The sequence below is a fragment of the Rhamphochromis longiceps genome, linkage group LG20 (assembly GCF_057381845.1).
Source record: "Rhamphochromis longiceps isolate RC_006_pf linkage group LG20, R_longiceps_female_GT1.1, whole genome shotgun sequence".
Lineage (NCBI taxonomy): Eukaryota > Metazoa > Chordata > Actinopteri > Cichliformes > Cichlidae > Rhamphochromis > Rhamphochromis longiceps.
Window position 1 is genome coordinate 14,996,425 of NC_140576.1, and position 11,717 is coordinate 15,008,141.

General features: G+C 41.4%; 1 long non-coding RNA gene across 1 annotated transcript; it reads left to right on the top strand.

Moving 5' to 3' along the window:
- Positions 1 to 2,513: 2,513 nt before the first annotated feature.
- LOC146645098 (uncharacterized) lies at positions 2,514 to 9,369 on the top strand. The gene is made up of 3 exons (XR_014909182.1): positions 2,514 to 2,771; positions 7,599 to 7,770; positions 8,262 to 9,369. It is a non-coding gene; the product is annotated as an uncharacterized LOC146645098 (long non-coding RNA).
- Positions 9,370 to 11,717: the final 2,348 nt, after the last annotated feature.

Consider the following 11,717-nt stretch of genomic DNA (forward strand, 5'->3'; position numbering starts at 1 on the left):
TACCCAAGTCTCAAAAATCTAGCTGTTGAATGATTAGAAGATAGTTTTCCTTCATCATTATTCCACTCTATTTTGGGTATACACTAGTAGCATGAACGCAAAACAACCTAGCTACAGCCACCATTCTTGACAGTTGGTATAGTGTTCTTAGGTATGAAGGTCTCAGTGTTACTCCTCCAAGCATACCTCATGTGATGTTGGCCTGATAGCTCAACCTTTGTCTTGTCTGACCATGAAAATGTTCTCCTGGAAGGATATGGCTTGTTTATGTGGCTAGCTGTGAATTTCTATCGAACTTGAAGATGCAGATTTTGGACCAGGTTTCTTGTATGCACTCCCCATCCGTAGCAACTCACTTCACTGCAGACGGTGATGCTGCTGTTCCAGCAGTTTCAGGTTAATTTCATCCAAAAATTCCATCTGGCAGTCTCAAAGTCTGGAGAGCACACAAATCTGTTTGATTCATGTAGCACTTGAAAGGTCTTTCACTTGAAATCTCAGTTACCCTTCTGTAGGTGAGTTAAAGCATTTTCATTTGTCCTCAGTGGCAAATCTTATTTTTCACTCTGGTCCAAAGTGAAGGAATAGAAAGCCATCTGTAGTATATAGACACAGTCTCACACACACACACACACACACACACACACACACACACACACACACACACACACACACACACACACACACACACACACACACACACACACACACACACACACACTATATAGACACACAGTGGTAGAAAAACATGTGAGGAGATTCGGTCCATCTAGCTACTCCCAACCTTTCAGCTCTGGCAAAATGCTAAAAGTGATGTCAGTGCATTCCTCGGGCTTCAGGAACATTCTCCAGGCAGCACCAGTGAGCTTAAAAGGAACTTTGTAGCATGAAATCCCTACAGTCCAACTTAACATGCTTTGGGTTAACTTCACACAATGTGAAGTTGAATGTTGTGAGGCTCAAGGCTTCATTTTAGATCGTCAGAATTGTATCAGAGTCTAACCAGCCTTGTGACTAGGGGCAAAGTTAAACACAGGTTCCTGGCTGTCCACATGTTCTTTGTTGGAAAAGCATGGACAGTTAGAGGTATGCTGCTACAGGTCACATTCTTTCCAGGAAAGTGTAGCATCTCCAAGGCCGTGAGGCTGTTTCATTGCCATGTCTGGTTAATGTTGCTGATCTGCTCTACCTCACCCTCACTTAGGCCTCAGCGACTCCATATCCAGCTGACTCAAACACAAACACAGAGCGAGACACACACATGTAACAACACTTGGGCAATCTTCCACCAACTCAGTGACCTCCTTTTTTACTTTACAGTTGATATTCTCTCTCACATGGACACACAGGCACACTCACTGACCCCTGGCAGCTGATTCTGTGGCCCCTTCCCAGAGTTTAGTGAGGTGATGAAAACAGCTGTGGCGCTGATCTCAGTCCAGACTCAAGCCTGACCAGAATTCCTGTGAATTACAGCTGAACAATTATGATTCAATAGAAATTCCGTTATCTTAACTTACTGTCAGTGCTGATTATATTGGCTTCTTCTTAAGCACACAACCCAGCTGCATTATTAAGAACGAAAGCTTAAACTGAATGACTGAACTTCCTGTCAAAGGGTCTCTGCTTGTTTTTTGCTCACTATCATAGTGAGACTGAAGCTAGTGTACTGGAGTGATTCAGATATGACTTTCAGCCTGACTGAGCTCCCGTACATCTACCCTTTCCCAAACAAAAAGCTTGTCAGCAGCTGAGTCTCCCAGACAACTATGAAACAACAAATGAGTTCCTGGAAAGCTCATTGCAAATGCGTCTTGTCACACTGCGTGGCATCTGCGCTTCATCACTGCTGCTGGTTCTTTTTCCAGAGTAATCCTTCGGCTGATAGAGAAACAGTCAAACAGCAAGCAGGGAAAATATTCTGTGATGTCCTTGAGTTTGCTCCTTAGTTGTTATATGACATAATAATTGTCCATAGATAGCAAATCATCAGCCAGCTGCTGTTCCTCATGATAGTAAATGCGTTGCTAGAGCAGAACAAACAGGATGCTGCTGTGTTTAATAATGTATAGAGCAGCTGGACATTTTCTTGCTGTTGGATGTAGGAGTTGTGGTGCATTGTGATTTATTGCATTTCCCTCTGCTCTACTTCTCAGTCATCTTAAGAAATTACAGTTAAAAATAGGACAATATCAATCTCATTTGTGATACGCAGCTGGAATTAGCTGAAATAGCCCATCCTCCTTCACTTGAACTTTGCAAGAATCCTGGATGCAGGGAAACAGTAGTAAGGTTGCCACACTAAATTTTTTAACTTTGTTTTGTTTTATTTACACCATTTCTCATGACTAAATGTATTATATTCTTTTTCCATTCTGCAGTAATTTAGCACAGTACAGAACAGATGACAATAGATGACATCAATAAACCCTCAGAGGCCTGGCCTAAGCCCCTCCCTGAGGAGTTCAGGCATGCTCCTCCACATTGAAAGGAGCCAGTTGTGGTGGCTCGGGCATCTGATAAGGATGCGTCCTGGCTGAGGTGTTCCAGGCATGTCCCACCGGGAGGAGGCCCCAGGGCAGACCCAGGACACGCTGGACAGATTATATCTCTCAGCTGGCATGGAAACGCCTTGGTATTCCCCTGGATAAGCTGGAGGAGGTGACCAGAGAGAGGGAGTTCTGGGCTTCTCTGCTTAGGCTGCTGCCCTGGCGACCCAGCCCCGGATAAGCGGAAGAAAATGGATGGAGGTCTGGCCTAAGTCATTATAGGTGCTAACCTACATTAACCCTATATTTTGGAGGAGGCCAAAACTGACCTTTTTGTTAAAAAAGCATGAATAGTTTTTCACATGTATCAGTTAGAAGGATTACTTTGTTCCCCATTTTCCAAGTGGTGGATGTGCAAATTGGCCTGCAGGTGTGCATCAATTGTGGACAGGCTAAAACAACTATTTTTGTATTTTTGTCTTTGAACTTCAGCAGGTTCATGTTGACCATGTCTACATGCCTAAATGCACTGAGGTGCTGCCATGTGATTGGCTGTTTACATATTTGTATTAATGAGCTGAACAGGTATACCCAACAAGGTGACCAGTAAGTGCAGAAGTTTTCTTTTACATTGTAGAAGTCTGGTTAGCTCTTCTCCAAAGTGCATGCTGATCTAAGCTGACTGGCTGCTGGTGCTTCAAATCTAAGTAGACAGAAGCTTTTCCCAAACTGTTTGACAATGTCAAATGAGCTACCCACCATGAGGGAAAAAACCCCGTGAGTGACTAATACTGAAAAGTGAAATATATGAGACAGCTCAGTCCTCTTTTGAGAGTGTGATTTTGGAGATAATGATCCTCCACAGAGTTGGCTAACCTCTCACTGCTCTACTTTTTCACAGCTCAGTTGTCTTATTATCAGCTGTATGGATGAATGCAGCAGCCGTTACCTGACACGAACCTTTTCTGTGGTCTGTTTCCACAAGCTGTCTAAAGCGACCGAGTGGTTTTCTAATACACTCATCTGTTCACTTGCTCTCTGCCTCTCCTCATCTCCGTCTGCTCCTGTGCTCCGTCCCTAAATGACTCTGTCTTCCTCTCTTATGTCTCCATCTGTTACCATGTCTAGTGGTGTTTACTCACCTCTTCCTCTCTCTCTTCTTTTGCCATCCCCATCTGCTTGCTTGGTCCTTTTGGTATTTGAAGCATTTCTTGCCTGAGTGTTCATCCTGTTTGCTCCATTTCATCACATGGTATTAATGCGCTTCTCTGCAGAATCGACTTTTATGTATACCTGTCACTTTTAGAATGATTTTCAGATGTCTGCAAGCCTGTGTGCTTAATATTTATGGGAGAGAAGGCCCAGGACTTGGAAATGGATTGAGGTCGCTAATGCATACAACTGGAGATATTTTATAGATGTACTGCATTACAAAACCTGCATAACTGATGAGTGCAAGATATTTGCCTCCTCTTCTGAGAATCACCCAAATTAACCCCCGCGCCTGCAAAACCACACAGGAACCTATTTTTTGAACACTATTGAGCACAAACACAAGTCTGTTCATACATAACCTTCCTGTGAAACCAAATACTTAGAAAACAGCTGGTTCATTTTTAGAGGATTCCCACAGATGAATGCTTTGGGATGAATATTTTGTCTCAGGTACACCCAGTTTGCACTACAAAGGGTAGCCATGGGGCTGCAGCAGGTTGCAGGATGTCTTCTGATTAGCAAATGAGTTCTGGGCTTTGGGGCCTTGGGATTATATAAGGCTGTGTCTGATGTTTTACACAACAACTTCTTATAGAAAGCCACATAAAAATTACAAATTGCATTCACGTAAGTCTGAACAGCTGAGGGACACCTTAAATTAAACCTCATTTAAACACTCAAAATGACTCCTGATGTGATGTAGCGGCATTGCCATGGTGCCAAATGTTCCCTCACTGGTTGCTGAAAGAGGAGAGTATAGTAGTGGGCCCAGAGCCAGCATGGCAATGGTACAGCATCAGGAACCAAGGCAACAGATTCCCTGAACAGATTTAGCTCTCCGCTCAGAGGCTTTCTAAGAGTAAGTTTGGCTCGGTTTTAAGTATTAGTTGCAAATACCTTTGATTTCTGGTTTGGGGTGAAAGCCACTCTGTTAGAGGAGCCTGGGAAAGTTTTTCATTTTAGCTTCCTAATACCTGCTCATACAAAGCTAATAACAGCAAACATGACATCTGACAATTGCAATGACATTGAAGGGATGCACATCTTTCAGCTGTCTGATAAGAAGCATCACATGTATTTAAAGTGACCGTTTTATACGACTAATTTTTATCTTGTTTGTTGCAAAGTTCATACAAATGCAAACTCGGGTCAGGCTGCTTCTCATAGCAAACTGACCGCAGTCAAATTATCAACCCAACTTCCCTCCTAAAAGGGCAAATTGTTTAGCAACATGATCACACAGCAGACAAGTTCTCCAATCTAAATGACAGAAAAGGTTGCCCAAAAGTTGTTTTCTCATCTTGCACTCATATCAAGAGGACAGCGTTGTGCATCAATTGTACTTTCTGGTGTGTCAGTACTACAGTTTAGGTTTGGTTAGGTGTAGCGCCAAATGAAAACATTAAGCTGAGGTTAGTTGTAGTTAAAAGAAACCAACCTTGACTTTTAGGAAGTGGAGCAGCAGAGTGGTGTCAAATGTCACAGCCACAGACTTACCGTCCTTCTGGCTTTGGAACTTCTAACTGAAGGTGTAGTCAGTGTTGCGTTACTGGTTTTATGTTTCCCCTGCTGTGGGAATGTTTTCTAGAAACTACATTTTGGTGTTTTAGTACAGAGGTGTTTCACAGCCTGTTTTAGAGTCTGTGGCGTGTGGTTTGTACTGGTTCATGTTAATGCTTTATTGGTCATCAAAGTTTAAATTCATTTCCAAGTAATAACTGCTTGAGTCATAACAAAGTTTAAACAATTTAAATCTATTCAATTCAATTCAATTTTATTTATAAAGCGCCAAATCACAACAAGTCGCCTCAAGGCGCTTTATATTGCACAGTAGATCCTACAATAACAGATACAGAGAAAAACCCAACAATCATATGACCCCCTATGAGCAAGCACTTTGGCGACAGTGGGAAGGAAAAGGAAAAATCTGTCATGATAGTGCAAGTTGCTAAATTAATATATGTGATATGAAAACATGAAATGTATGTACAAAGTCTTTTCCCCATGACACAATGTAACCCGCTTTGAATGCCAGAAGCTCCTTTGCTGTCACGAACCTTTTCATAAGTGTCGCTCTTGATGGACGTCCATTGTTTTTGTATTTTGAGCCATTAAAGTTCCTACTTCAGGACAGATCCTCTTCAACTCAAAAGGAAACTTCCGACTGTGTGGTGCAGCACCAGCAGCTGCCATATTAAAAAAAGAAAAGAACAAAACTTTAAATATTACCAGAGGCATTGTATGAAGAATTTGAACACATAGCTCTAAAAATTAATCAAAACACAGAAAAGTGAAGCAACCATCAAGTGTAGGTTTGATTAACCCTAAATCTTGGAGCAAATACAAGAGGTTTGTTATTCTCAGCTATGTGAAGCATCCACGCACTGCAAAGCAGTGTAGATGAAGCTGAAATAAAGTTACAAGTAGAACAGCACAATTATCAAACCGCATCTGAACTGATATAGTCGGGCCTACACACCAGCAAATAGTCCTTCTACTACTTCTGGCACAGAGGAGGTCTAAGGTTCTTTGCATGCTTAGCAATACTTGAAGGAAATTGTCACTTGTTGTATAATGTGCATTATACAAGTCCAAGGAGCACAAAATTGATGCTTTCAACCACACATCTTTCCATCTTGATGTTGTTGAGATTATAAAGAACTGGGATCTTCCAACTTTTTGAGCTTGTGGCAGTTGTTTGTCTTGATCAACCAGGTAAGGAAATCCCCCAAACTTGACTGAACTAGTTGTTCAACCTTAGGTGTTCAAAAACTGGGGTAGCTCAGTTGTTGTAATACCAATTACCAACTTCCTATTATACTGCATTAACATTCTGACTGATTAAATGAGTGCAAACAAGAAAAAAAGCCATATGAAGACATTCAGGGACCTCAACAGTGGGCAATTAGTAAAGACTGCATATGAAGAAATGATGAGAAGCCAGTCAATAAGTGCACCAAACCTGCCTTGTTCTAATGGCCACCATGGGTGAGTCGCCTGGTTGGACAAAAAGTCCAGTTAGATAGAAGTCTACAGGAAAATAACGCTAAAGCTATCTATGACCTCGATAAACCCTTTTCTAATGAGTTTATGGTCATGACCACTTTTCAAGTCACACTGACGCTGGGTTTGTAAATTATGGTTAAGTAATGAGTGTGCAGTATAACTTATTTTCATGACTAGACGGCAAAAATGCTCAGCTTGAAGCTTCACCACAGGACTTCCATAATCAGTGGCTTATCTGACAGTGGCTGGTAACTATCTTTTATGTATAATCTATATTAGTTATCTCCCAAAAAGTGCCATGTCATTTTTCTAATGACATGTTAATCAACACAGGAAGCCTTTAAAAACAAATAAATATGCAAACAAAATTTGATAACAATATATGTGCAGTATAGGGTGCAGTCTGATCGCACCCTGCCCATCCTCAGCTCTTCTTTGAGATGCAGTAGTAAATACAATCGATATCATGAAAATGTCAAAGCCAAAAGTTGGATGGAATTTGGTGGTAACTATCAACACTGCAGAATTTTCCCCAAAACACAGGATAAACCATCCAAGCGACTAGTGGCGTGATAAACAATGATAAACTCTGAGGAATGCACTGACTCAGAGTGGATCTGGGGGCTGAAAAATTTCAATAAAAGTGGGTTACAGAGTGAGACCAGTTCATGCAAGGTCAACATCAAAGCTGTAACTCTAGCCATATTCCCACGAGATCTATGCTTCAGCTCAGAGCTTCAAAATCTAATCACTCCTAATAGAACAGTATTGGATTCACAGTACTCTTCTCTCTCTCTTATTCTCAGTCACCTCGTATGTCTTCTGCTTCTTATTCTCCCCATCCCCCAACCCCGCCCCTTTCTTTTTTCCCTCTCCTGTATCTCATAGTCCTTGGTGGGTGTGGAGGCCTTCTTCTGGCTCTGACGAGGGATGGCTTTATCTGAGTTTTTCAGACAGCCAGTCAGTCAGCAAATCAGTTACTCTATCACTACAGACACACTCGAGCAGCCCAGCATGCCACTGACTCATCAAGCCATGCAATCAGCCATTCAGCAAGCAGGTAAGCAACACGGAGGAGGAAGTTAGTAGACCACATGTCAGCATGAGCATTGTGTATCTGTTGTCAGATACACAATGTATTCCTTTCCCCTGCCTCCCACCCTCCTTCCTAGTAATAAGCAGTTTTAGCTATTTTCCACTAAAGGAAACCCATTCCCTTTAAGCCAAATGATTGGTTTTCTTTTACTGGTGAATTTTCTTCTGCGAAGCAAAAACAGAAAGAAACTGAGCTTCAGATTACTCTGAAGACCGAGCTTCTGACTCGTGGAGATTACTTGTTCATGCACTGACCTCATTAACTGAAATGTTTACTATGAGCATCCACCATTATAATCTCAGGAATACTGTACATCAGGTGCCTGCCTGTGAAGCGTTTTTGTTTCACCTGATAAGCCTGCAAAATGTCTCTTATTTTGAAAATTTACAATTTTACCCAATTGTTTAGGGCATTCTTGCATTTGACTTCCTGTCCTCCTTATCTGTTCTGACCAGGATGACGTTACTTCATTGTAAAATAGAGCCGTTTTGAACCACAGGGAGAGCCACGTCTGGGACAATTCTGGGATGCTTCTGTAACGCCATCCAGCATGTTTAGCTCCATTGGCTGTGCTGGAGCAAGAATGTGGCAAGGGTGTAATCTTTGTAATCTTGGGCTAACAGTATGTATACATGTGACAGAAAATAAGGAAGGATCAAAGAGAGGATCAAAAACTCACTTCAGGTTTATTAATGCTTGTCTTTTTTTTCAATGAAGTTTAAGTGCATGGTTGAAAAGCAATAATATTTGGGATGTGAAATGAAAGCCAAAAATCCTGAAGCCATATAAGGAACAAATCTTCAAAATAAAGCAGGAAACAAAAGAGGGAACAGGATTAGCAAACCTACACTAGCAACAGTGAACCACAGACAAAAGAACAAAGAAGAAAAAGAAAAAAAACAGGAAGCAAGAAGCAACATTAAAAACACATAGGAAGTGATGGACTAAGAGTTATAAAGAAAAACCACAGGCATAGACAAAGCCCATGGCAACTGGATGAGTTTGTGGAAGATCAGCATGTGTACGATGTAGCAAGTGCACCATAAGATGCTCAGCATTTCTTAGGAGAGGAAAACTAGACCCCCGCTTAAAGCCCAATCCTCCAGTGTGAAAGTAAAGCAAACTCCCACATGTCGAGGAGTGACCTGTGAGTAAGCCTCTGCTAACATGTTCCATGTAGAAATAGTCATTCAGTCTACCAGGTCTTTGTTTAGCTGTGCTAAGTGCTAAGTGTACTTTTTTCTGCCTAGCTAGTTAGCTAAGAATTCATCCGATCAGGCCACAAGTTCACACAGACCCTAACGGTGTTGTAACACTCCGCCTCTGTGTTTCCCTGCATGGGCTACCTGACAGCAGGTTTCTGGAAACCTGTCAGAACACAGCAGGCACACACTCATAACTGAGCCACAGCTGTTTGTCTTGGACAGAAGTAGAGGAGAAGGGAGATGTTTTCCACCTCCCCTAAGCCTGTGATTCAGCTAGAGAGCCAAAGTGGAAGGATGAGGTATTGTCTCGTGGTCAGAGAATGAACTCATCCCCCCCCCACATGAAAACAGTCACAGAAAGGAGGACCGTCGAGGGGAGTGCAGGGGCAGGAGGTGGGGGGGCAGTAGGTCGGGATGATGTGGCACAAGGGGCCAGACGTGGTTTTTTTCAGACAGACTTAAAAAACCACTAGCAGTGATGGAAATGATGTGTTGCTACTTGGTCTCAAAACCACAAAAATTCTGCCTACAAAGCCTTGGCACAAACGAGACATCAGTGACTCCGGCTTAGAAATATGTCAGGCGGGCGGGGCTGCAAACAGCTGTGAAACTTGTTTTTTTTCTGTTTGGGACAGAGTCAGACACACTTTAAGGACAAAAACTCTTTCAAAGAGCGCAGTGATGACTCCTAGCTTTGTTGAACCACAGGGCTTATTCTTAGAACACTTTGGCCTTAATCTTCAGTTTATCAAATGAAAGAAAACAACGCGTAATAATGGACCTTTGGTGCTGTTAAAAGAGCAGGAAGAGGAGAAACCAGTGAAATGAATCAGCAATACACAACAGATGGAAATTCAGATATTTATTGCAGCATGTTTGGACTGCAATGTGAAATCAGCGGCTGTCTAGGATTGTTTCCTGTACTGCTCTTGCTTTCTGTTTGCATTCATTCACAAAGTGCAGGACAGCAGAGTGTGTTTGGTGACGTTCCGTGAAATGAAGAAAGCCCAGACAGCAATTCTTGAGTTGTTTTGATCCTCTTTTAGTTTAGAGGGAAGAACAGGCCAGTGGTCGCACTGCATGGTTTAAATTTCTGTTTTTGTTGTCTGCACGGCATGGAAGTTTCTCACAATGCTGCAGTGGTGAAACCATTTACTAAACTGCACTCTGGCAGGACTTAAACCATTAAGATTTTATGTATAAAGTGATATAAAGTGAGATGAAAACCAAACAAAGACAAAACAAATGTTTCTCAGAATCGAGTTGCTGCTTTTTGCTGCAACTTTAAACATGCAACTTTCTTCTTCACAAACTCATCACCTAGAAAGGCCAAAAATTTTAATAGTTGTTAATTGGGTCAAATGATTACTTTTAAAGCATATTCTGATAACACAGGGTTGGGATTAGGGTCATCAGTGTTTGCTTGGACCTCACGTGATTCCCATGTGAAGGCTGCTTCCATATTTTGTTGCTGGCTGACAACACTCACTGTTCACAGGAAGCCAAAATGCTGCTGTGAATGGATACATGTATGTATGCAGTAACTGTACACTAGCGAATAAAATCTTTGTTTTTATGAAGGTCTTGAAATTTTATTACAACACTACATTGCAACATTATTCTATAAATATGCTGATATACAACCCTATTACTGTTTGTTTTGTTTGTGTTGTTAGGAAATCAAAATACTGAATTAAAATGAGAAAAGTACAAAAAAATACTAACCGGCAGCACTCATCAACCAGTCACTGCAGAAGCCCATTAACGATAGAAAGATTACATACAAGGAGTAAAGTATAAGTATATTTGACTTCATAGGTGTGCCAAATTATGTAATGTAATATTCACACTGTAAACATCACAATTTAGAGACATCAACATTTAAATTACATTATTGTTGTAAAAATCACAAAACTGCAATATTTTAGTAAGTGGTTGCTAGGAAACAAAGATGTCAATAACTGCCGATAGAGATAACAACCCTCAAGTCCTTTGATGCACCTGTGTTGCAATTTTGGTTGCTCCACTCCTCGCGTAGGAGCTGTTTGTGCACAAAAACAAACCAACAAACAGACAGATATGAACGATACTAAAACCAAAGTCTTGGCAAGATGGACACAAAAATACTTGGCAAGTTGTATGAACCTTCTTATTGCCTCTGATGAGGAGACTCAAACACGTTGACGAGCATCAAAGTTTGAATGAATGAAAAGTGGATTTGTATGTAATATGGATTAGGGAGGCAGGTCTAAGTGCTATTTATACTCTGGCACTGAGTGAACAGGGGAAACCTCTGGCCCATATTAGCTGGCTAGTGATACTCTGTGCAAATCCCAAGTAATCCTGTTGGTGTCCAGCCCTGACCTTCATTCTGCTGCTGAAACGAGAGTACATGCATGTGGTTGTTAGACAAATCACTGATTTTAACCCCATAAATACACAATTGGATACTAAAACAAAAAGGTTTGTGTGGCACCAAAACAACTCGCTTTGCTGCTTAGTTGTTTATGTTTTCTATGTGTGAATGCACATGTGTATTTCACAATGAGAGAATGTAAACACAAGCCTCTTATGCCAATCAGTGGTGGATATTTGAAATGTGTTACATCATGAGCGAGACATGAATGTGACACGGTGACATTTAGATAATCCAATAACAGTATGAAATCCTTTGTGATCATATTATCATTAATGTTGGAGCCAGAT